Raw genomic sequence first — 26,313 nt, 5'->3', positions numbered from 1 at the left:
TCTGAAATGGGAAACCAATGCTAAAAGGAAAACAGAACAGAAGAGGTGCACCTGGCACATCACAGGCCTCTGTTTAGGGTGCTGGAACCATTTCTAGAGTGGGGGTGCTGAGAGCCATTGAACCAAACTGTAAACCCTGTATATAAGGGAAACAGCTTCAAACTGCAGCATGCCTCGTTCTAGAACCGTTGCCTTTGGAGACCAGTGGTGGTAGCAAAACACATGGAAGTGCCTGTCACCATCCAATGTGCTGCTCTTGTGACAGAGAGGCAGCCATGCTAGTTGCATACTTTATGTTAATATGCTTATTACAAGAAAACAGAGACCTGGAACTTTTCTTTCCACCTACCCACAGTGGCACAACACATGGCCTGCACCACTTGCATCCAGCCCAGTGTGCTGCTGGATGCCAAGGAGAGAAAGTCAAAGGATCCTGTTGAATAATAACAAGGAGCCTGTTGTCCTGCTAGTCGCTTCCTTTTCTCTCACTGAACAGACTCTGAAAAGAGTGGGGAGCAGTCCCAGAATTAACACCTGACTGGCAAACAGCACCAGGTGGTTATCGAATTCCAGCCCAAGCAGATTGTCACCATCTAGTGTGAAGGAGGGTCGGAATAATGCTGGTGATTTAGAGCCACGGGGGGAGAGAGCTGGAGGACCGTCACAAGCACAGAATTTATGAAGAAGTTGTGGTACTCTGACATTTTTATTAAATGTCAGAGTAAAACAACTGTGAAGGCCTCAGCTTTTTATCCTCCTCTCCTAAGGCAAACCAGGGGAGATGCCTGCTGGCTGGCCGGGTAGCTAGCAAGTATCTGAAGCTTATTTGTGTAGGGAGAGGATACACACAGCCATATGTGTGCCTGCTGAGTCATCTGCAGTGAAGGCCGCAGGCCAGCTCTCATACATAGATCAGGTTTGGAAAGCAGCTCCCTTAGAAAAAGCTCACAGTGCAGACGCTCTAGCAGAGAGAGGCACCAACATACTGGAAACACGTAAGGATAGATACTTGGAGGAGAAGCCTATTTAAACAGCATGCCATGCCTGGTGTATATGCCCGTACAACTCAAACTGACCTGGAACAATTTCCTGCATTCTAACCTGATTCATACGGAAATCGGGCAGGAAGACCCCAGAGCTTGGGTGGCATTACGTTTGCTTAGATGATCAGGGCATTTTGGGACTCAGTGGGAAAGGAGCTAGCAGAAGGGAGAAAGGCTGCAGTTCATTAGATGAAGAAGGAAAGTTTGGATGCTGGGATTTCAAATAATCAAGATAATACAGCAGTAGTAGCTGCACCATTCACCCTCCTGATCCAGAAATGGGTATAGGACCACCATGGCCATAACGAGTGAGAGTTTAATAACTGATGTTTATGGCTTTCTGTCTACAGTTTGGGGAGGGGAGGGGGAAATAGTCCCTGGGGCAGAATTGAACATGGGGATCACATCATAGCACATCAGAACAGTGACCCTCCTAATCCAATATCCAGTCTGTGACAGTCATCAATACTGGATACCTCAGAGAAAGATGGAAACCCACCATAGAAGAGATGATGCTGTCATTATTTCATTATATACACTTATACAATAAGATACCTATGTGTGAAGTTTCCTTTTAACCCCAAATAGCTAGTAGTTGGTTCATAACTTAAAAGAACGAAGTGGCACCCAAATAAAAGATTTGTCCTAGCAAGCATAACTGCAGGTGAAGCTCTTGCCCATCACATAAACCTCTAATCTCCCATGGAACCCTCCTAAGCTTTTATCTCAATGATCTATTGTGGATGTGAGTGTCAAGGGTTAATGATATGCTATATAATACACTGCTTTATACGTTTTAAATTCAACTTTTAATTTAATTGAGCATCCCCTTATTTTTATACTGTATTACAGGAGGACTCCATTATATTAGATACATATATCGTGTCTCCTCTTACTCAGCTCCCCTCCAAACTAATAACAACAGGGAGGCTTTATGAGCTCTTGGTTTATCTGCCAAATAAATTTGGTGTGAGCCATCAAGCTATCAGATAGCCATCAAGCTAGCTATCAGAAAATGTCCATTCATCAAAATGTAAATGTTTCAAGGGATGAATTTTGGACAGAATTTCCAGCAAAAGCCAGGCAGGTTTCCTGCCTGTCTGCTCCCTTCCCTGCCTCCTCAGCAGCCCACTTGGCAGGGAACTTGGGAGCCAGGACACAGTCTCTTTGCCTTGTGGGTTACTAGTGAGCCACGCCTGGAGGCATGAGGAGCTAGGAGCCTGAGATTCTTATTTTGTTTCAGAACCACTGAACTGTTCCCATGGCTAGAGTGTCTGGGTGTTTCAGAGGTGAATTGTTGCAGACTTCCAGACACATGTTGGGTGACTGGAGGTTCCTCTTCATTTGGAATGAAAAACTTTCAAAAAACTCAAATATTCATGGATGTGGGAGTCAGTTCCCTGGCCGGCTGTAGTGAGCAGATGCTGTTTCACTGATCAACTAAGGGCCACCCGTGCTATGGTTCTCCTTGCCAGGCTTTGTAGACATGCAAAGTACAAAACCGCCTACTTCACCATGCTGTCGGATCCTGGGTGAGTGCCTAATGTTTAGGTTGCACCTGCACTGGAGAATTGCAGCAGGTATCTGGGGGGGACTGAACCAGTGCCACCTGCAGGGGGCAGTGTGTCCACACTAAGCTTTCAGATGCAAACAAAGCATCCTCTCCACACCCAGCACCTCTCGGATCATATACTAGAGAAATGTTGCATCTGCTCACTGGTAAATCATGCCTGCAGAGCCTATGGTGGGCATGTGCATCTCTTTGCACTTTGGTGATAGAGCCAGGGCCCTGACCTGTCAAAGGAGAGAATGAAGGATGGGCAGGAGATTGTGGGATTTCAGTGGAAGGGCTAATTGTACCAGGACTTACAGTGTATTCTGCCATTGCAGCTGTACAGATGTGACATGATGGTTAGCCAGATAAAGGCCAGTCCCCATGGTGGTGTGATCCACTAGCGAGAATTCTGGTTTTGGGCATGTGTTATGTTAAAAGCATACGTGAGAGCTGAGAGGGTAAAATTCTCTCATGTACAAAATAACTAGCACAAAAAGCTGCAGAAATTATGTTACTCTCCAAAGGACCCAAAGCAGATACTAATGGGGAGAAGAGTCACAGGAGCACAGACACCTCCCATGAGGAAGGTGGGGTGCGGTCATATGGCTTTTTACTCCCAGGGGTGCCACTGTAGCCAGCAGCACATATACTGTGCTACTTAACTGTGGAGCAGAGATAACAGGTCTACAGAATGGAAAATGTTAGAAAACAGAAAATAGAGATGTGATTATGGTGATCCCAGCCCTTTTTGTTCATTTTGTTACATTCTTTCTGCTTAAATCACCTTCTTGAATCAGAGAATAACACTTAATTTAGGAGAATCTGATGCAGACAGAGTTATATCTCTGGCTATGTCTACACTACAAAGAAAAGTTGGAAAAAGATATGCAAATTGAGAACCACAATTTGAGTATAGGAGCCCCCCCGTTTTACGATGGTCTGATTTACGACCCCCACGAACTTTTCTGTAAGTACAGAAGGGGCTGAAATCCCCCGATTTATGTCCTTATCCCTGCATTTATGATGGCATGACGCCTGTCGTAAATGCAGGCTCAAGTTACAACGCCCTCGAATTACGATGCTATCCCTGGAGCCAATTGCGTCGCAAGTCAGGGGCAGCCTGAATCTTTTTCCGCTTTTCTTCCAAAAGAGGCTTTTCCGACATTTGGCCCATCTACACAGGGTCAAATGTCAGGAAAAAACCCTCTTTCGGAACATTCCTTCTACCTCATGGAATGAGGTTTATTTATATGGATGCTGAAAAAGCGTGTCGGCTTTTCTGAATTTTTTTTTTTTTTTTTTTTTTTTTTTTTTTACAAAGGCAGACATGTTCCATGCTATCCCGAGAAAGCTCTGCAGTGTAGACATAGCCTCTGGGACCTCAGGCCAGAACAGAGGACTGCTGCAAGCTATGGTTCATTCAAGAAAGTGAGCTGAATCAGAGCTGCGGTCCATGGAAAAAAGACTTGTTAGCTCAGCTAGTCCACCTCCATGCAAGTGTGGGATACAGGCATGCAATAGAGGGCAAATTGTATGAAATATTAAAGAGCAGCAAAATATTTTGAGCATGTAGTGTTTCTGTCCATTTGCATGTCTTTAATATGTGGGAGTTTTTAATAATCTTGTAGTTCTGTTCCTTAACGTCTTTTTTTTTAAAATCTGTGAAGTGTAGAAGATGCCAACATGGTGCAGTAGAATCAACGAACATTGAATTTATGAGCCTTTTAGAATGCTTGTGGTGCTTATTTTCTTAATAGGATTTCAGTTAGGTGGGTGACCATCCCACCAAGATGTGTTTATTGTATAAGCATATGCACCTACCAGAGTGGCCATCAGGAATGCAGGAGTTGTGGAAGGTGCACAATATATTTCTCAGTAGTTACGCACGTCTGCAATTGCAGTGCCACCACATACTTTTTCATTTCACTTCTCAGTGAATGTGTGCACCACTTTGTGAGGCTGTATAGAATCAGGAGGAGGGTACAAGAAATGCTTCTATGTTCAGAGTGTTAAGAGTTCACCAAATATCGCTCTGCGATAATAATTTTGAACTGGAAGGGAGGGGAGGAGTGAGAGACCATCTTTTCCATATACTTTGAGAACAGGCTGACCATATTTTCCCAAAAGGGAATTGGGACACTGGAAGGTGCCAGCCCAAGTGCCCATCCCCCAAATGTTCCTCAACCCTCCTGGCTGCCTGCTCATGGGATTGACCCAAGGCTCCTGTTTCTCCCCCCATGTTTGAGGCTGGCACAAGCCCCATTATGTAGGGCTGGCCTGAGGTCTTCTGCTGCCCACTTGTACCTGGGGTCAGCTCAAGCCCTGCCTCCCTTCCACACAGAGCTGGTATTGCTACTCATCCCTCTTCCCCCCCACACACGCATTCCTCCGTGCTTCACTAGGGATTGCCCTTCCCCTTTTAGTTTTGGCCAAATTGTGCATTCATCTCTTTGCTCTTGTGAACTAGCAAAAGGACAAATGCCCAGTTTTACCAAAAACATGGGGATATTGGGGACAGAGCTTAAAAACTGGACTGTCTTGGCCAAAATAGGACACACAGTTCCTGTTTGGGAAGATGATGGCAAAACTGGAATATTTAAAAAAAAATTGTGTGGGCAAACTTGCTCCACATGGTAATATCTTGGTGGAGCAAAGGTCATTGAATCTGGATTGGGAGCAAAGACCGTGCAGCCAAGAGCTATCATAATAAAACTAGCAAATATTTTAATCAAGACAAGTATTTGCTTAACAAATGAGCATGCAAAGCTGGTTTATTTACTTTGGAGTGTGTCCCTTCTTTAAATTCCTACTAGTTGGCTCCTCTGTCCATTGTTTGCACCCAGAGCCTAATTCGGTCTTGGTATAAACAGATGTAATTCCACTGTTGTTCTGGTTTCGAGGTAATTCTGAAAAATAAACGAAAAAAATTGATAAGTGGTTGTCAGTACCAGTTGTATAGGCATTTATCACATGGACCTCTACTGGGAATGAGCTTTTCACCTGAGAGACTCATCTCCAATCCATAATTTTCAATCATGGTCAGTCTGGGCTGGATTAGAATCAGTAATCTAGAGATGGAAGGATTCAGATCCCATTTCCAAACATATGGACTACCTAGTCTTGCCTGCTCTCCTCCCATTCACCCCCTTCTACTGAGGCAATTGATTTTTTTGGGTATATATCTAACAGACCAAATTTGCAAACATAACTATATAATCTGCACTGGCAAAATATCAGTCTTGCACATGAATTTGCATCTTTACACATGGGTGCACAGTGTTGAGTATAGTAACTTTAGCTACTGTGTATAAGCACCTCAATTTGAGCCCACGAAAAGTTTCCTTACTTGTTCTTTTATGTGGTAGTGTGCAGTGGCAATTTGACTGAGTTGCTAGCATACAAGAATTGGGCCCCAAGAGCCTTTGAGTTTGGAGCCACCGAGCAAGGCTCCAAGTCTCTGCCACCCACCACGTGTGAATACCAGCTCATACTGTGGATCTTTAATTCTCAGTAGGGAGTCAAGTAATAGAGATGTAGCCATGTTAGTCTGATCTTGCTGAAACAAAAGACAGGACTGTGCAGCACTTTAAAGACTAACAAGATGGTTTATTAGATGATGAGCTTTCGTGGGCCAGACCCACTTCCTCAGATCTAATGGTGGAAGAAAATTGGCATGACCATATACAGGCAGTCCCCGAGTTACGCGGATCCGACTTACATCGGATCCGCAGTTACGAACAGGGTTTGCTCCGCGTCTCCCTGGTCTGCTGGAGACCAGCAGACCAGGGAGACGGGGAGCAAAGCCAGAGAGCACGCGGGCAGCGGACAGCCCAGACGTGCCGCGACTGTCCCGCTGCCAGCATCCTCAGAGGACCCAGGCGGCGGAACTGCGGGGCGTCTCGGTCCGCCGCCCACATCTCCCTGGTCTGCTGGGGGGGGGGGTCGCAGCTAGTACGCCCCCCCCCCCCCCAGCAGACCAGGCTTTTCTCCGAACGCCTGTGGTAGAGCAGCTGGGGCGCTGCTGGTTGGTCCCGCAGCGCCGCTCTGGGCGCTACTGGACCAACCCGGCAGCACCCCAGCTGCTCTGCCCCAGGAGTCCTGATTCAGCCGCTGCTGGTCAGTTTCAGCAGCGGCTGAATCAGGACGTCTGGGGCAGAGCAGCTGGGTGCTGCTGGGTTGGTCCTGCTCTGCCCAGGGCTTCCTGGAATCAGCCGCTGATCAGTTTCAGCAGCAGCTGACTTGGGGACGCCTGGGGTTCTTAAGTTGAATCTGTATGGAACTGGTGTCCAGATTCAGCCTGTTGAAACTGATCAGAGGCTGATTCCAGGAAGCCCAGGGCAGAGCAACTCTGCCTCGGGCTTCCTGTAGTCAGCCGCTGGTCAGTTTCAGCAGCGGCTGAATCTGGACGCCAGTTCCGACTTACATACAGATTCAACTTAAGAACAAACCTACAGTCCCTATCTTGTACGTAACCCAGGCACTGCCTGTATACCAGAGGGATACAATCAAAAAAGTGAACACATATAAAATTGACAAATCAGAATTTAGAACAGAGGGGGGAGGGGAGCAGAGGTTAGTGTCTATGAGATAATGATATTAGGGGTGAGTCAAATAATCCTTAGAATCATGGAATCAGAGAACAGGAAGGAACTTTGAGAGGTCATCAAGTCCAGACCCAGGCACTCATGGCAGGACCAAACACTATCTAGATCAGTGGTTCCCAACCTTTTTTAGGCCATGGACCGGCAAACCCATTCACCAACTTTTGGCGGACTGGTAACATTTTATTTTCATATTAATTGTGCAAACAATGACTATGCAAATATGTGAATAAAATGTTATCTGTCTGCCTAGCCCCAAATCAGTCCCTTGCTCCTTAGTGCCTAACACCCTTTGACCCCATGCCTATCCCCCAGGCCCTTTGACCCTTTAACCTCTGACCCCTACAATCCTCTTACCCTGTGATCCCACCATGCCCTCAACCAACACCCTTTTGCCCCCACTCCACCCCTGCACTCCCCAGAGTGAGGCTGCCCTCTCTAGGGAATGTGGCCATTACTACTGCACGGCCATTGGCAGTACACCTGCTCCCTCCTCCTTCGCACCCCTTACCTTCCCAAGCACATCTTGCACCCCCCTGCGTAGAGGCAAGGGGAGTGCTGAGCTCTGGTTGGGCTGCTGTCTTACCTAGATGAGAGAGGGAAGGGAGGTGCTTTCTGCTCCGCCTCCTCACCGCTGGTGGGCAAAATCAGCCACCATGACTACTGGAGCTGAGCCACCATGAACAGCTGACTTCAGCTCTCGCTGGTGCCATGGCCCGGCAGCCAGTGTTTCGCAGATCAGCACTGGTCTGCGGACCAGCAGTTGGGAACCACTGATCTAGATCACCCCTGACTTTGCTTGGCTTCCTCTTCCAGACAACAGGCCAGGGAACAGAGCATAAATTCATGAGTTCAAGGAAAATACAGCATTTTAGAGTCCTTCTCTACCCATTGGAGATGCTGTAAGAAGGACTCCTGCCTTATTAGTTTGTCCAGGCCTTGCTGGAGTCCTACTCCAGCCCTCCACATGGCTGTGAGGGCTTCCAATTTCAAAAAGGTCTGTGATTCCAGTCTGCCTCCTAACTTTACCATTAAAGGGTAGGAGAGAAAGTCCAGCTTGTTTGCTGTAAGGACTCTGCCCTTTCCAAAGGCCTGACCACACCCAAATGCTGTTTGGTATTTAGCAACGTACACTGTTTGGAAATCTCAGCAATTCTCAGGCACTAGAGGGTGAAATAAGGACAGTTTCCTTTATCTTTAAATGTCCTTGCTTTCTTGGGTTTCAGCCAGACCCTTTGTTTTTTTAATATAGTTGTTTGTGGTTTAATTTCCTTTGGGTTTATTTTTTTAGAATTATTAAACCAGAGAAAACCCAACTTCTCATTGGAATTGTGTAACAAGAGGGACAAGATAAACTCTAACAGCTCGATGAAACTAAATGGTTTTCCCATGAGACCTTGCAAGATTATCCAATAAATCTCACACAACAACTGTGAAATTACTGTGTGCCACCGCTATAAGGACACCTGTTCTTAATAACATTGATGCTCTAACTTGTAGAAGCAAGAGTCAGAATAAAACGGCTGCCCCTGTGTTTTTATCGTCCTCTGTGGTGCCAAAGGACATACAGGGTCTTACAATAGAGTGTGATCTTATGTGCTGTGTGTTGCAATCTTCAGATATATCTAGATGGCTTAGCACATGCTTTTAAAATATAATTAATGTACTTCTTAATCACATTTTTTTCTGAAAAAATCTCCATTAGACATGCATCAAAACAGTCACCTAAGTAACTCAGAAAAATGCAAGACGCTGCAGCCCAGGATACTCATTGGGGCTGATGTTTAAAATGAGTGGCAACCAACTGTGTATCTAACTGGCATGCAAAATGACTGTTGATTTCACATGCAAATCCCCACTGAGTGAAATACAGAATAGATACACTTTATTGCTGTTATTGTGCATGCAAATTAAGTGTACAGTTGTGTGCTGCTAGTTTGGAAAATTAGACCATTATTTACTAAGCAGGAAATGAGATGCATAAATATATGGTGCAAATGAGAGAGACACTAGTCCAGTTAGGAGTTATCTAAAGAAATAAGCACAAACATCTAAGGCAAAACAAAAACTATTATAAAATTATGCATTCATAAAGCACCTTCACCTCAATGATTCTTAAACTGCTATACAAACTCTAGGCCCATCCTATAGACATAAATAAGGCTAAGTCCCATTGACTTCAATAAGAAATTGGCATAAATTTGATCTGCAGGACCAGTACCTGAGAGTATGAGAATCAATTTGCCTATTCCTGAATTTTGGCCACATTTGAGGTGGAATCTGGCAAATGTTTTTTCTTCTTATGTGGTGTCTGTTACTGGAAGTCTGAAACCATGGTAGTTCATTTTCTCCGATCCTCCCTTAATCTCTGAGCATGAATAATCTTTTCCATCAATCCAAAGTACCATATCATCTATCCAAGCTCTTTAAAGACTTAGTCTTTAAAGTGCTACATTGTCCTGCATTTTGCTTCAGCTACCCCAGACTAACACGGCTACATTTCTATCACTATCCAAGCTCTTGTCTGCCTCACCTGCTTTTGCCAGTGTCCAGCTGATTGTGTCCAGAATCATGGCTCTCCTGTTCAACTCTGTAAAACAGCGGTGGAGAACCTTTCTTGAGTCGGGGGCTGCTGACCCTCAGAAAAAAAATAGGCACCGCACACAACTGTGAAGCAGGAAAATATCCCTCTCTGTGACCCCTGACTGAGGAGACAACACTCTTCACATTCCCCTGACACCCCAGAGCCTCGGGGACCCAGCCTAGTAGATTTTGTGTGCTCCAGCCCCAGGGCAGGGCGGGGCAGGGAGGAGCAGCAGGAGGGCTGGAGCACCAGCACAGCCTTGGAGGCCGGATCCAGGCAAGGTGAGGGCTGCATCCAGCCCCCAGGTCTGACAATCCCCACCCCTGCCTTAAAAGGTGCTCAGCAAATTGGGTCTCTCTTTTCATAAGATCCCTGACTACCATTTGCTAAGTTCCAATCAGGAATGAGATTTTTTTCCTTGGATACACAGGCTCCCCAAGGAATGTTCAGAGTTCTTCAGTAACCGCACCATTCAAAGGACATTTAAGTGCTCCCTTCTTGAGGCAGGCGAAATAAACAATATACAACTGAAATGACAGTACAAACAGGACGTAAACATCAAGATTGAACACAGCTTTTGAGAATAAGGCTGGCAAAAGACAGTGCTGAAGGATTCACTTCTTCCTTTATGCACAGGACTCTCAGGTAGGGATACAAAATCCCATTTAATTAGTTAACCAGTTAAACATAACGTTTAACCAGTTAACCAAATAAAGGGTGAGCAGGCGGAGGGAGTGGGCGTGCCATGGCTAAGATGGCACACCTATGTCCACAGCAGGCCCCGTGGGCTCCCTGCCCATGGTGGGTGGGGAACTGCTCCAGCACCCACTGGTTAACCAGAACCAGTAACATCACTCATAAAAGGTGTTGCTTACCAGTCAAACAGTTAACCCTTCACATCCCTACTCACAGGGCTAGTGGAAGTGTCTCCAGTAACAGTGTTGCCAACAATGGCTGTTCTATATTTGGTGGAAGATTTATTTTTAAAGCACCAGCTTCTGGACACACATGAGTACATAAGAATCTCAGCTTTCATTTTAAATAACAAGCATGTGTTTAGCCTTCACAGTTGCAAAGAAAAATCTGAAAACAAGAACAAGTGTATCCTGTAGGGTTCAGAAACCAGAAGGGAAATAAAAAGAAGCTTACGTGTATTTTTTTTTTATACTCGTGGTTTTTTTAAGCCAGTCCTGTGATTCTGGGGGCCTAATGCTATTATTTTTGAATGTTTAGGGTTGGAAATACCGGTGCCATCCCACCAGCGTCCTTAAATCTGACTCAAAAGGATAACTATTGGGTGTTGGCTCTCCGTGCTCACTCACTGTCTTACCTCTCTGCTGAGACAGCCAACAAAGCTGCCACTTAGGCTGGGAGCTCTTCCTCTCAAGGAATATGACCAAATTACTCTGGGAGGTTCTCACTTGAAACCTCAAAGTGAAACTACAGAGCAAAGGAAACTAAATGGAACATTTACAGGAATCCCTATTTACAGGAATCCTGAGAGATGATACCTCTGAGCTTCACAGGCCTCTTCCTATAGATTAGAATGTCCACTTGATGCTGGCCTCTGATGTCTGTTAATATAATTAAATCACATTCCTGAGGAGAGGATCTCTAGGGATCAGCAGCGCCAATCCTGAGCAACAAGGTGTTGTATCACTGCCTGCCCTGTAACCTTATGTGGCTCTCAGCACTCTGGACTGCTGAAAATCAGCCTATCAGTATTCAGGTCATACCCTAAGGTTACGTCTAGAGTGGCGCCTCTTGCGCAAGAAAATATGCAAATGAGGCTATGTGGTGAATATCGCCATGCCTCATTTGCATACTTAATGAACTGCCATTTTGCACAAGGGGCTTCTGCCGCTTTTTTTCAGGAAGAATGGCTCTTGCACAGGAGGGGGGGGGCGTTGTGGAAAAAGGAGCCGTCTACACACAAAATGCCCTTTGCACAAAATGACGGCTTATTAAGTATGCAAATGAGGCATGGTGATAGTCACGGCTTTGCCTCATTTGCACATTCTTTTGCGCAAGAGGGGGTAGTCTAGACGTAGCTTGAGTGTTTGTGTTTTAGACTAGCCTGGTCCAGCAACTTTGACCCCAGCAGCCTGGCTACAGCCTCACTCGGGCTCATACCAACCCAGTCCTGAATGGGTGACCCCAACCCAGTCCTGAATTACCTCAGAACTGTGCCCTGAAGTGTTCAGCCCTCTCGTGGACATCTCAGAGAGAGAGAAAAAAAGATTTGTTTCTCAAAAGGCACAAAAACACTTCACAGTTTAATAAGATCAACGCACCCATGTTTTTGTACACAGCAACAAATAGGTTTAAGGTAAAACAAAATATACCAGGATTCTGTGAGTTCAGATAAAAGGAATGAATACAGAGTTATAAATTTAAAAAAACAAACCAAATATGCTTCGGAAAGCTTAAAACTTAATCTAGCAAGATCCAGGCTTTGTTCAAGATAGTTTCTCACCAGTCTTTCTTCTTCCTAGCCATGGTCTTTCTCTCAGTCGGGAGCAGGGGTGAAAGTAACATATTTCTTACAGCTACTGTCCTTATTGAGCTTGTTTCATGAGGCAGGATTCTGTTCTTCTCTTCCCTTTGTATGGAAATGGTGTTCCATTGTTTTGGTTCCACCATGCTTAATTTAAATAGGAGGCAGGTAACTAGATCCTCCCACCCTTTCCTGTCTGGACAGGAATTGTCTCTTTGGTCAAACATTTTAAAACATATCAGTGAGCATTCCTAATTCCTCCTCTTGTGTTAATACCTATATTTTACAATTATATCAATCACCCATGTGTCATCAGCTTTCAGAAAAGACTTCACTCTACATACTTTTATAATATAATCCAGACCCATATGCAGGGGTGGGGTGCTATTTTTGTAAATGTGGACCACAAGGGCATTAATGCACTCTCCATGCTCCCCCAAGTAAGCAGGAAAATCAGCCCCAGCCAGCCAGAGCATGGGAGAGGGAGTGCTTATTTGGGAGATCATAGGGGGTGCTTTTGCACCCTTTGCACCCTACTGCGTATGGGTCTGTAATCATAGTGTATATGCAGTCAATTGATTCAGTTGCTTATCACTTGAGGTCCCCACCCGGACTTTATAAACCAATAAACCTTTGAAATAGATTCTTCTGAAAAGTAAAACGCAAGCCGTGCTTCTCTTTCCTGCTTGCTTGATAGTTTTGTGTATCTGGTCCAGACATGCTGACCCCAGCTACTTTGATGGGTCTATTGACTGCATGTGTAAATTGCAATCCCATATTCTCTGGTCAGCCCTGCTTCATTTGTATTCAAGACCCGGGACTGACCTGTTTACCAACTCTATCTGACATGCCTTGTTTAAACACACTTTAATCATAATTCCCACATACACTCATAACTCTTAATACACATCATCTAAGTACATCATCTAAGTATACTAATATAAGCAGTAAGTTGTTACTTTTCAAAGGATACTTCACGGGATATATTTTGTACCAAGTTTATTCCAGTAATGTGTAGGCTGTGAACAGAGGGGTGTTTATTATCACATGCACCAGGACAGTAGAATGCTTTCATTTTTTACTGCTCTCTCAGTTTGGGGGAAGGGCACCTTGGCCTCCATCTGTAAAGCCCTAACGGTTCTGCCTCAGGACAATATCTATTTCTTCTCTCTACACATACCAATGAGGCACGACCCAGCCACCACCCCCCGGGCTGAAGAGGACCAGACTGTGTTCCTTTTGGAATCCATCAGGGCTGCTCCTTAATCAGCTGGAGGAGCTGCTGTTGAGTGACACAAAGCACTCCCCGCTCTTAGCCCCAACCTGATCCGGCTGCTTGGGGGCTCCTGCCAGCCCAGAAAGCGAGAGTGGAAAGATTTCCCTTTACTTTCAAATCATCTCATCGCACGTGTATTAAATCGCTCCAATTCCCCCTTGCAATATTGTGTGAGCAAAATTACTTCCATTTCTCTTTTCTACTCCCCTCTGCTCTCTTTCCTAAAAGGCAGAGAAGCACGAAATGCACGTGAGTTGCTGCTTACAGCGTAATCCATCATGAATCATCGGTCCTGGGAGATAAAAACGTCAGTTGTTTCATCCCACAATTACGCATTTTCTGATTTCCCTTTTTTATATGCCCTGGTGCTATGTTTCCTGTTACCAGCTGCAAATCTGTACCAGGCATCTCCCCGCCTGCAAAATGCCTGCCGGGAATCTAACCTTTAGTATTGTTGCTGGGCTTGGATACACAAGCCCCAATCAATCATCTTGTTTGCCCAAGTCATCATTGGAACAATCGAAACTGCATGTGCCGCTTCGCTCATAAAGATGTGAATTAACAACCGAAAACCCATGTGCAAAGTCAGGGCTTCCTAGCACCCGCTCACGCCAGCCCATAAATCCCAGTGCCTCTTGCACATTGCTCCAAGCCCGGGAAAGTCAGTCCCCTGGAGAGTTTCTTTGCTTGTTGGGGGAGGGGAGAAGCACAGCGCAAGATGGGGGTGGGGGAGGGAGAGTTCTCACTCCTGCAGTGGGGAGGATTAACCCTGCCTGCTCCAGTTCGGGCTGTGATAAATGGGGAGGATCCAGCGGTGCTGTCAGCTGTGCACGCAGAGGGGCCGCCAGAGCCACTTGAATTCAACTTCCCTTCCCACTCCCTTCCCCAGCTGCCCTGCTAGGGTCTGCAGGGGGTGCTAGGATGTGTAACCCGAGCCTCTGGAAAGCAGGCGGGAAGGAATGGGCAGGGGAGATAAATGCAATCAAACTCAGAACCCCTCCGGATACTCCTGAGCCCGATGTGTACAGTCACTTTCAGCGCTCTTTTGTGGTGGAGGTTGTTTTGTCCAAAGCTGCCAGGGACATAGAAATTGCCTGTTGTGTAATGCCCCTGTGCCCCCAGGCAATCCCTCTCCTTCCTTGTGGCTGGAGGGGAGAAAAGAAATTACATAAAAGCACAACACTTCTCCTCAGAGCTAGTCACTGGTGACTTCTTGCTATTTTCTCTTCATACACAATGTAAGGGGGGGGGATTCAGGTCAATACAGAAGGTATGAACTTGGAACAAACCAAGCAAAACTAGTGTCTCAACTGAATTCAACTGCACAACTGGTTTTCTCTGTTTTATAGATAAGGGTTGTCGATGAGGCACATATATATAATTTGAATCCAAGTCTTGTCTCCTGTGCAAGTATTTTCCCCTCTTCCTCCATAACTATCCCCTCCCACTACATCAAAAGTGTTGTTTTTACCCTGTTAGTTAGTATTTATACTCTCCAGAGGGATAGCTGTGTTAGTCTGTAATTAAAAAATTACAATGGTCCTGTCGCACCTTAGAGATGAACCAAAAAATATAGATAGTACCATGAGCTTTCATGTCACTACCCACAATGGGTTGTGCACAGAAAAGCTCATGGTACTATCTATATTTTTTGGTTTGTCTCTAAGGTGTGACAGGACCATTCGCTGATTTTAAATAATTATACCCGCTGCTTTTTTTGTGATGGTACTGCAGTACTGGCACCTCCAGTCAGAGCTCAACAATTTTTCCCCTGGAGTAATGGCACCTTTTTTTTTTTAACTAAAAAAAGCACTGATTATACCATACCTCACAGATGTTAAGTGCCACATGAAGCGCTAAGCATTATTATTAACATAGAGCTTAATGGAATATTGATTGCATTGCTAATATGTAGCTTTTCCCTAGGAAGTGGGGGTGGGCTTCTTGTTAACACAGAGGGATCTGCAAACATACATTTTTTATCTGTGCATTCGAACTTCAATTTTATCTGCCTTTCATCTCAAAATGTGTACTTGTTTCCATTCAGGGAGATGTCTTTATCATTCTCCAACCATTTCAGAACAGTGCAGTCTGTTGGAAAGGGAGGGAAACAGCTTGCTAACTTGTTAATTACATCTGTGGGGTTTAGCTGTACCCTGCAGAAAGCTAGGTTCTTTGGCTTTGCCTAGAAAACTGTCGGGGGGGGGGGACGGGACAGATTTCAGGTTTTCAGAGTTCAATTTCCTTTGAGAGGAAATAGCTGGTCGTAGACTGGGAGAGATGAGTCCTCATTTGGATTTAATTACTTGAGAAACAGTGTTCCATCATTGGTATTTTTGTGGATTTACCTCTTTAAAATATTGACTGGGGTTGGCTTCTTTTGGAGTCGATGTGTATTTAATTTGTTTTCCATTCGTGGGGCCTGATCCTGCACTCCAAATTATTTGCCTGCACAAAGGCTGTTTGTTGTGAGTTCTCTCTTTTATCTCAATAGCAGAGAGGGATTTAGTTTCCATAAATAGTAAATGGTGACAAACTCTTGCTAATACTGCTTGCTTTTCTTCCTTTCACATGTACTATCCTGAAAAAAAATTGAAAAAAGAAACCACCCTTCAGACCTAGTGAGCTTTTGTTGAAAAACTATTGGACCCAATCCTGCTAAGCTCCTTTAGCTCCCATTGGGATTTTTATAGTCTGAAGTTTTGGGTCCCTGTTTTATCTTAAGTTAAGTGATTGCCAGCTAGCTAACAGTGTTGTAAATGCTAGATTAGACGCTCCACAAACATTTGTTCCATAACTCACTCATTTTTGGCTTCACCCACAGAACTCAGCCTTTCAAGAGTACTCAATGCTTGAGAGGATCAGACTTATTATGACCTGAATAAGAAAAAAGTTTGACCATTTTTTTCACTTTAAGTGTCTACAGTGAAAATAATGAAACATTGCAAGTCTATGAAAGGCGGGGGAGAGGAGGGGTGGAGCATGGCACCCAAGTGTGATTTTTTGTTGTTGTTGTTTTTAATTTTTACAGCGTTCAAAAAACACATTGACCAACCTGTTTACCACATGAAACAAAGCAGGGCTAGGATATTTTCAGGCCACTAAACTTGGATTTCAGACAGCCAACTTGGCCTGACACTCTGGATAAGGCTATAGCAGATTGGCACTGAGAAGTGAGCAAAATATGCATCTGTCTTTGTGCCAACTTTAGGCCAGGCTGCCGTTTTGTTTGGTGTCTGGGGAGCTGGTTTTCAAAATTAAAACTGCCTTCAACCCCCTTTTTTTTTAAACGAGGATGAAGAAAGGAGGAACTGAAAGAGATTCCTGTCCAGCATGCGTGCACTGCTCTAGCAACTTTTGCATTGCTTTCTATGCAGTTGCAGACGATTTTTTTAAATTGTTTCATTGTAAAATAGTTTATACATTGTATATATAAACAGGCCACCACAGAACATTTGCAAGCAAGGAGAAAACATCTCTGTGGATTAGAGGGAGGGTGGAGTCAGAGAGTCATTAACTCATTCCACATGGAAAGTTCTCTTTAAGACAAGCAGAAGCTGCAGTGTTTTCTTTTGCAGCTGTAACAGGCTACTATACCTGAACATGACAGCCCAGCAACCAGGGCAGCTGAACAGAAAGTGAACGCATTGTAGAAAGCTCTGATCAGCCTCAATACTTTTTATTATTTTTTTTTCTCTTGTGGGATTAGTGGCTGAAGTGACCATAGTTATCTTCATCTGATGGAGTAGGAATTGAACCCTAAACATTATGTTATGAGGAATGCCAGGCAGGTGAAAGGATTAAGACCACATCTACACAAGTGACTTTACAGAGGCACAGCTATACCGATGCTGCTGTTAAGATCACTCAAGTAGCGTCTCTATGCCAACGTGACAGGACTCTCCCATCGATATAATAAAACCACCTCAACAAACAGCCCTAGCTTTGTCAGTGGGAGGAGCTATCCCAACAATAGAGCAGTGGGTAAGCTGCCACTTATGCTGGCGAAATGTATGTCACTCAGAGAAGGGATTTTTTTCATACTCACACACTCACCCCAGGATACAAGTTTTACTACTGTCAGTGATAGTGTAGACATAGTCTAAGTTGTAATCAAAATTTTGCTATGAAAACAGAAAGCATCTTTAATGGTGAATGGGAATATTAAAACTCTAGCTGATTGCCTTGTGAAACCATGAAAAGGAACAAATTCTATACATGCCTTAAGCATTAAATGCATCAGCAGAAACTAAAGGCAAATGGTCTGATGTGTTGCCACTGATGTCAGTGCAAGGTTTAACATTCTCTTCAATGGGAGCAAGGTCAAGGTGTACAGCTATACTGGATGCCTGTTCCACACACTTCTGTGCCATTGAGAGACAGGTGGGAAAAGTCCAAATGTTTCCTGCCCCCTGGGAAGTGGATAAATGCACACCTTGCAATATCAGGGTGTGATTTACTGCACAGTTACCTGTAATGTATTCTTTACTTGTCTATGTAGTACACCTGTTCAAAAATGGCAAATGTTCTTTATGGGAATGTTTTTAAAATTCTTTTGTAAATTTCTCATGAACATTTTTGTGAATGATGTTTTTTGGAAAAATTGGTTTTCTGCTATTTTTAGCAAATCTGTATATGGTTTTCAGTAAAATTATTTGGTTTCCTGTACATAAAGATCTAAAAACATAAATCTGTGTAATTGACAAATGAACTGGTATTTCATAGCATTTGGAATTCTGTGTATAAGAAAAGAAACCAACAACAGAATAAAAAATAATGAGATTATTTTCTTTAAGAGACAGTGGTGCTGAGCAATTATGGCCTAATTTTAGTGAACTTTGCATCAGACTCATAGACCTGGTCTACACTTCAATTTAGATCAAATTATCCACATTGCTCAGGATAATGAAAAAATTCACACCACTAAGCGCTGTAGTCAAACTGACCTCACCCTGATGTAGATAGTGTTAAATTGATGGCAAAATTCTTCTGTTGACCTAATTGAGGCGGATTAACAGTACTGGGGGGGGGAACCCTTCTATTGTTTTCTATACCAGTATTTCTCAACCTTTTTTTATAAAGTTCCCCTTTAAAAAAAAGTCATAAGTACCCCCAGCACCTACAGTTTTCAGACACGCACAATTTTTTTCTACCATTGCAACACATTTGTTTAAACAACTTAATCATAGCTGGGTGGGCGATGGAATTTTTGGGTGTAAAAAGTACAAAAATCATAAAGTGCTATAAAACTTGAAACAAAAATTCTGTTTTCTCCAAATTTCAGTTGTGTTAATGTACCCCCCAGACTTCTCTCAAGTACCCCAAAGGATACTTGTACCACTGGTTGAGAAACACTGTTCTACACTATAGCAGTGCAATTTTCTTCTCTATAACAGTGCAGCAGTGTCACTATAGTGCTATTAGTTTTATGTTTCCATGGGTTTCTCCACAACCTTGTAGTGGTGGAGAGGCTTGCATGTTCCAATGACCCCCGATAGCAACGCTGCCTGGAGTCATGTATTCCTTAGGGTCACCCATGGCAGAACAGTCAAGGGCGAGGTTCCAGACAAAGTGTGATCCAAGAAGTCCTCAACGGCAGAACAGATGGAGGATAACTGCACAGTGGAGGTGAAACTGTTGTGTAATATTACAGCGGCTGTGAAGGTGAATGAAGGCTGCAGCAGATAGAATCTCCAATCATCAGGGTCTCCATGCCATTGATTTCAATCCTTTTATCTGACAAGAACAGGGTGGTCACTGTTGCCTAAAGAAGATACAATCATTCTTCTGCGGGATTTCAGTGCACATGTTGGACGAGACTCAGCCCAGTGGAAAGGAACAATCGGGAAAGAAGGAGTTGGCAAAAGCAACTAAAAAAGAATCGTGCTCCTGACCAAGGCTACGTCTAGCCTGCAAGCTTCTTGCAGAAGAAGTTTTTCTGGAAGGCTGTGTCTAGACTGCATCCCTTTTCCGTAAAAGGGATGCAAATTAGACACATCGCAATTGCAAATGAAGCAGGGATTTAAATCCCCCCCGCTTCATTTGCATAAACATGTCTGCCGTTTTTTTCCGGCTCAGAGCTTTGCTGGAAAAAAGCGCCAGTCTAGACGGGGATCTTTTGGAAAATAAAGCCTTTTCCGAAAGATCCCTTATTCCGCTTAAAAAAAGGAATGCAGTATAGACACGGCCGAAGAGTACCATGCACTTTGCATCTTCCATTTCTGAGGTGTAGGTATGCTGCGCACAAAGCTCTATGCTGACAGCAATGAGCCTGGTGTCCTGAATTTCATATGGAGCCCTCCAGCACTGCAGCCAATCATACCCCTTTGTCATATTTCTTCATGGGCAGGTGCTTCACGCGAGGTTCTTCCCCCACTTTCAGAATTTTGGAACACTGCCTGTTCAGGGCTTTGCGACTTTGAAGCACGTTGCCTCTGCTGGCACATTTCCATCTGTTCTGACCCCATCCTCAGGTAGATTTCCTACCAAACTTTGACTCCTGTCTCAGCAGCCTGCGGGCTTTTTCCTGCTGCTGTAAAATGGCAGCAATCAGATTGCAAGAGATAAAAGAACCATTTGCCCTTGAGATAATGCAGGTGCTGTAGTAGCCGAGTTCTAAAACATACAGTTGAAAATTCAATGAAGACATTCAGTGTTGCCCATTTTCAAAATTGTACCATGAGTTTCATTTGATGTGTGCTCTTTTTCTTAAAACCCCAGCCTTATTTTGTTCTGTGCTGGGTTCTGTTCTATATAAGCTGTTGAACCAGGCTCATTACTTTAGTTCTGAGCACCATCCAGCAGTTAAGTTAAGCTACTTGTCCAGTATCTGTCACATTGTTTGCTCTCTCAGCCTCTCCTCAGAGAGAGAAGCATGTGCACTGGAGTGTTTTGTTGTGGTAGTGTTTTGTTGTTATATAGCCAGACCTGTTGCCACATATTTTATATTAGAGAAAGCAAAGTCAAGAAGATATTTGATGGGTTTGGTCACAGAGATCCTCTTGTGACTGTCATTTGATATGCTGAAATACCACTGAGCCAGCCTTCCTAGCTTCCTGGGCACTCCCTTTAGTCCAGCTTATTGAGCCAGGCCTGCCAGCCTCCTCCAGCACCGACACATAGATGGGGTCACAGCGGATAGGTGTGTAATACAGATGCTGAGATCAGCTTAGCATTGGCGAGACACAGTTAACAGAACTTGCCACAGCTCTCAGGTGCACAGCTGTAATGGGACTCTGAACCCCAGATCAATCTGGCTTATTCTGTCCAAAGTTTTATAAAGGGCAAGCTCATATTATCGGCCCTCTTTCTTATGTAAGGAGAGAGCTGCACAGCTGCTTGCACCTCCTCCCCACCCCAAGTTTATTAATAAACAAAAATGATTTTATTAAGTTTAAAAAAGTTGGATGTAAGTGGTTATAAATGATAGTACATCGAACAAAGGTAAGTAATTAAGCAAAGTAAAACAAAACATGCCAGTTAAGCCTAAAGCACTAAGAAACTGGTTACATGGAATATCTCAACCTCAGTAATTCTGATAAGCTTCTTTCACAGACTGGGCTTGATCCTATTCAGTCTTAGCTGTTTCCAGAAAACCTCTTGGGTGGTAAGCAAGAGTGTCCTGGCACCTGGCAGCCACTCCTGTTGTTTTGTTTCCCACCTTTATATGGATTTTACCCAGGAGTCCTCTGTGTTCAGTTTAAACTTTTTCTCACCTTCAGTGGAAAAGTGCAAGGACCAAGATGGGTCCCAGCCTCAGGTGACCTAAAAACGTGTCCTTGTTGGGATTCTCAGCATCTCCTATAGGAACAACAAAGTCATTTATATCTCATAGTTATATAGTCCTTATCCGTAAACCATCCAGTTTCTGAGATACCCTTAATGGTCTTTGCTTAGCATGTCTATATTAGTAAAAACAATGAGGAATCCTATGGCATCTTAAAGAACCCACTTTGTCAGGTGCATGAAGTAGAAATTTCAGTTTGTCAGGGATGTGTATGCAGGCAAAGATGGGTGTATTACACTATGTGGAGAACCAGTGCTAATGAGGTCAGTGCAGTCAGGATAAATGTGGCCCACACTCAAAAGTTGAGGAGGAGGTGTGAATACCAAAAGAAGGAAAATGACTTTCTGTAGTGAGCGAGCCATTCTCAGTCTCTCTCCAGACCTAGTCTGATAGTGTCAAGTTTGCTTGTGCATTCCAGTTCTGCAGTTTCATGCTGAAGTCTGGTTTTGAAGGGTTTTTTGCATTGCCCCATACCTGACTATTGGTTTCACAGCCACACCCTTTAGTTATCTAAGCCAAAAGAAACAGCTCCTTCCTCCTTTGTTCTGATTTCTTTTCCACCCTTGATTTTTCTCTACTAGTCTATGTCAGTCCACTGCACACAGCCTACATTCTTAGCCCAGCCCTGTGTGTATGCATTTCTGTCTGAAGGAACTGTGCAGGGTTGTAGAGATGTTACATTTGTCACTGACTGCTGACTCCCCAGCTGGAACTGGGAGCAAAAGAGGTTTCCTTATAGAACAACTCCTGTGCAGCTGTCGGTTGGGTTCTTCTTGTCAATCAGTTCTTTGTCACTGGCCCGCCAACAGTGCTGGGATGGGGGCAGGGGAAAGGGAGGTTGGAACATGTAATGTTTTTACTTCTCTACTTGGTCCAGATTATAGCTCCTGCTTCTTGCCAGTGCGTTCTAATATGCAGTACACCAGTGGGTGTCAGGGGGGTGAATTTTAGACAACATTTCTGCACTGACAAAAGCCCTAGTGTTGATGCAGTATTAGCTGTGTAAATATTTTGTTGCTGCTTTGGGGTTTTGTTTTGTTTTGTTTTTGCCATTGTAGTTTATCACATGTGCCATACTGGTATAAGCTACACAGGCACAAGCTACATCTGCACTCGGAGGTTAGCTGATATAACTATACTAGTAAAACCTTTATGAGTTCATACCTGTCCATGGGCATTTTCGAAGCTGTGGGTACTGCAGCCATACAAAGACACTGATGGTACATCCAGATACTGAGCAGCAGCAAGTCTCGGAGCTCGGGTCAACAGAGCTTGAGTTCACGGGGCTAAGGCTATTGCACTGAAAACAGCTGTGTTGACATTGTGCCTCAGGCATGGAAGCCAGGTGGAAGAGGGGCCTGAAACTTCAAAGCCCCCACAGCAATGTCCTCGCCAGTATTTTTTAGCACAGTAGTCTGAGACCAGCAAGCCCAAATCTGTGGACCTGAGCTCTGAGGCTTCCTCTCGTGGGCTACCTCTTGCTGCGGAGACATTCTCATACAGGGTTGTGTGATGGGTTCAGTCCCAGAGACCCACTTGGGCCTCTCACTTGATGTGCTGGAAAAGCCACTGAGCTCACTTTCCTGCCCTCTGGGGCACCCAACCACCCTCTCCCCCTCAGCCTGACCCAACCACCCTCTCCCGCTCCGGCCTCCTCTAGCAATGGCACCGAGATGAGGTCACAGCCCACAGGAGAGTAATACAGACACTGAGATCAACTCTGCAAGGGCTCAGTCACAGGGTGTGTCTACACTTAACAGTGTTAATTTGAGTTAACTTAATTCAAAATAGTTAATTCAAATTAAGCTAATTCAAAGTAACACATCTACACGCAAAATCTATTTCACTTAACTGAAGTTAAGGCTGGCCAGAACCAGTGCCGGCAGAGTATCAGGTTAGGACTTAGTGTGTGGGGCTGCTGCCTGAGGCTAACTGAGTTCTAGGCTTAAAGGGACCCTACCCAAACCCCGGACAGACAGTTCTCAGGGTTCCCTGCTTGCTTGTCTACCTCGATGAGGGACAGCAAAGCAGTCCTGTCTTGGAGTGTCCTGAGTGCCTGCACTCGGGACACCACAGCACTTGGCCACATGGAGTTAGAGCTGCCCCTGGGCACGCCGGTGCATCTCGTGGGGTCGTTGCCATCAGCCCAGCTGCACTTGCTGCAGGCTGCCATCTGGGGGAGTCCATCAGGGGGCTGTCAGGATCCAGGAGGCCCTGTGGGAGAGCGTCCACCCCGGGGAGCCCTCAGAGCCACCCCGGTCCTCCCCACCGGGGGCTCGTGCCCCATTCCTTCCTCACGTCCTTCAACTTACCCCTCTTCCTGATGTAAAACAAAAGACACGTATGTTCAAAAATAGAAACTGGGTTTATTGAACAAAATTGGGGGGGGGTGAACCTCTGGGGAGACTGGGAAAAGGAGACTGGGTGAGGCGAAGAGAGAGGGTGGGAGGGGGAGGGGGAAACCTGGGAGGAGGGAGCTGGAAGGGGGAAGCAAGGGGAAGAAGGGGGAGGAGAAGCTCTTGGCCCAGGGTTGGGGTTCTCACCAGACCAACTTGATTTTCATGCAAACCTGCTCCTGGGTTTGCATGTGGCCTTTGGTGGCCAGGCTGGCAGCTATCCTGCCATAGACAGCTGCATTCCTCCATCTAGTGCGGAGATCATGGACGTTGGGGGCATCCCCCCCAAACCTGAATAAGGTCCATGATCTCCATCCTGGACCAGGCAGGCGCCCGCCTTCTCCAGCCCCTGTCAAGCTCCTGGGAGCTGGCAGACTGGTCCCGGGGAGTGGTGGAGGGCTGGCTGCCAGTGGCTTGCTGGCTCATGTTTAGGGGCCACTGGGTCAGGGACCCCGGTGGCCACTCCTGGCTGTGGGCTGGCAGGCTTGGAGCTGGCACAGGCACTGTGGCCAGGGTCTACCCCTTTAATGTCTCTGGGGCTGGGGGAGAGGAGAGGAGTTTTCCTGGTTGTGCTCAGAGTGGCTACCAGGACTCCCTGGGAAGGGTTGGAGGCTCACAATTGCGAATTAAGTATCTACACAGCACTTAATTCAAAATAGCTATTTCGAATTTGGCGTTACTCCTCGTAGAATGAGGTTTACCAAATTCAAGTTAAGCACTCCTCTATTTCGAATTAATTTTGAAATAGCAGTTTGCATGTATTAAAATTAATTTGAAATAACAGCTGTTATTTCGAATTAACTTTGTAGTGTAGACATACCCACAGGTACTTGCCTCAGTACCCAGGTGTACTGCCCCCAACCCCAGATAAATCTGTCCTACTCTGCATAAAGCTTATTCAGGGTAAGTTCATAAATTGCCCTTTTTCTTATGTAAAGAGAGAGATGCACAGCTGCTTGCATCTCACACTGGGTTTATTAATATAAAAAAGTGATTTTGTTAAGTAGAAAATGTAGGATTTAAGTGGTCATGAGAGCCAGCAGGCAGAACAATGTAGGTTACAAAACAAAACAAAAAGAACATGCAAGCTAAGCTTAATGCACGAAAGAACTTTCAAAAACAACTAGGAGTCCTGTGGCACCTTAAAGACTAACATATTGATTTGGGCATAAGGTTTTGTGGGTAAAACCCACTTTGTCAGATGCATGGAACAGAAAAGAATCTTGCTACCAATAATGATTTCTCACCCTAGTTCTCATTTTAGGTAATTTCCTTCTCGGGGCTTTGTTTTCTCTCCTGTCATTTTGTTTCCAGGTGTTTTCAAGGCAGTTTGTAAAGCCAGCTAAAGGCCTTCATTGTTTACTTCCCCAGCCTTGTACAGAACTTCTCTAAGGCAGGAAACCTTTGATTCCCACATCCCCCTTTGGAAAAGTACAAAATTCAAGATGGGTTCCGGCATCAGGTGACATGGCCACATGCCTTGATAGTACCCAGAGTCCATGTGTCAGTAGCAATGTAGCATGAAGACAGTTTTCTCCCACTCAATCGTCTCTTGCTAATGAGACATTAGCTTTATGTCTGGCTTCTTCATTGTTATTCCTGATGGGCTAGTAATAGGCTTTTCCCAACATTGATTATAAATCTACTGTCAATATTCCTAATTTCAGTTATAGAAATGATACATGCATACAAATGGTAAAATCATATTCAGTAAATTATAACTTTTCCAGTGATACCTCACCTGTAGTGTTTTGCAGAAAGCATATTCCAGTGCTGTCATATTCATAAATATATTTTCATAAAGCATATGAATAACCCCATGACAGGTAGGGAGAATGATCTCATGCAAGAAGAGCTGGGGCAAGACCTATCTTTTTGTCCCATGTTTGTACAGAACCATAGTATAAATTGTTAATAATAATAATGAAGAATGAGTTCTGGGCTCAGTTCTCAGCTCAGCCACATGCTAATGGTGTGACATTAGGCAAGTCACTCACTTTCTCTCCCTCAGTTCCTCATCTGTGGAATAGGGATAATGTTTCTCTACCTACAGGGTTATTGTGAGAAAGAAAACCATTAGTGACTGGCTAAGCAGCAGTTCAGCAGAAAAGGACCTGGGGATTACAGTGGTTGAGAAGCTGGACGTGAGTCAACAGTGTGCCCTAGTAGCCTAAAAGACTAATGGCATATTAGGGTGCATTAGGAGGAGCACTTCCAGCAGATCTAGAGAAGTGATTATTCCCCTTTATTCGGCACTGATGAGGCCACATCTGGAGTTCTGGGCCTCCCACTAGAGAAAGGATGTGGATACATTTGAGAGGGTCCAATGGAAGGCAACCGAAATCATTAGGGGGCTGGAGCGCATGACGTACAAGGAGAGGCTGAGGGAGTTGGGTCTGTTTAGTCTACAGAAGAGAAGAGTGAGGGAGGATTTGATAGCAGCCTTCAACTTCCTGAAGGGAGGTTCCGAAGAGGATGTGTTCCAGAGAGGCTGTTCTTAGTAGCGATGGATGGTGGAACAAGGAGCAATGTCTCAAGTTACAGTGGAAGAGGTCTAGGTTGAATATTAGGAAAA

At 44.8% G+C, this 26,313-nt stretch overlaps 1 protein-coding gene and 1 long non-coding RNA gene across 2 annotated transcripts in view; one reads left to right on the top strand and one right to left on the bottom strand.

Moving 5' to 3' along the window:
- Positions 1-26,313, top strand: part of LOC102453877 (potassium voltage-gated channel subfamily KQT member 1-like) — a 723,768-nt gene that overhangs the window by 671,429 nt on the left and 26,026 nt on the right. The window lies entirely within an intron of this gene.
- Positions 5,111-12,634, bottom strand: LOC102452714 (uncharacterized). The gene is made up of 3 exons (XR_331506.4): positions 12,260-12,634; positions 9,733-9,789; positions 5,111-5,504 (listed from the first exon to the last, which is right to left on the bottom strand). It is a non-coding gene; the product is annotated as an uncharacterized LOC102452714 (long non-coding RNA).

This window comes from Pelodiscus sinensis, chromosome 1 (genome assembly GCF_049634645.1).
Source record: "Pelodiscus sinensis isolate JC-2024 chromosome 1, ASM4963464v1, whole genome shotgun sequence".
In the NCBI taxonomy this organism is placed as follows: Eukaryota; Metazoa; Chordata; order Testudines; family Trionychidae; genus Pelodiscus; species Pelodiscus sinensis.
The sequence above is the reverse complement of the archived record's forward strand: the minus strand, read 5'-3'. Positions and strand labels throughout refer to the sequence as shown.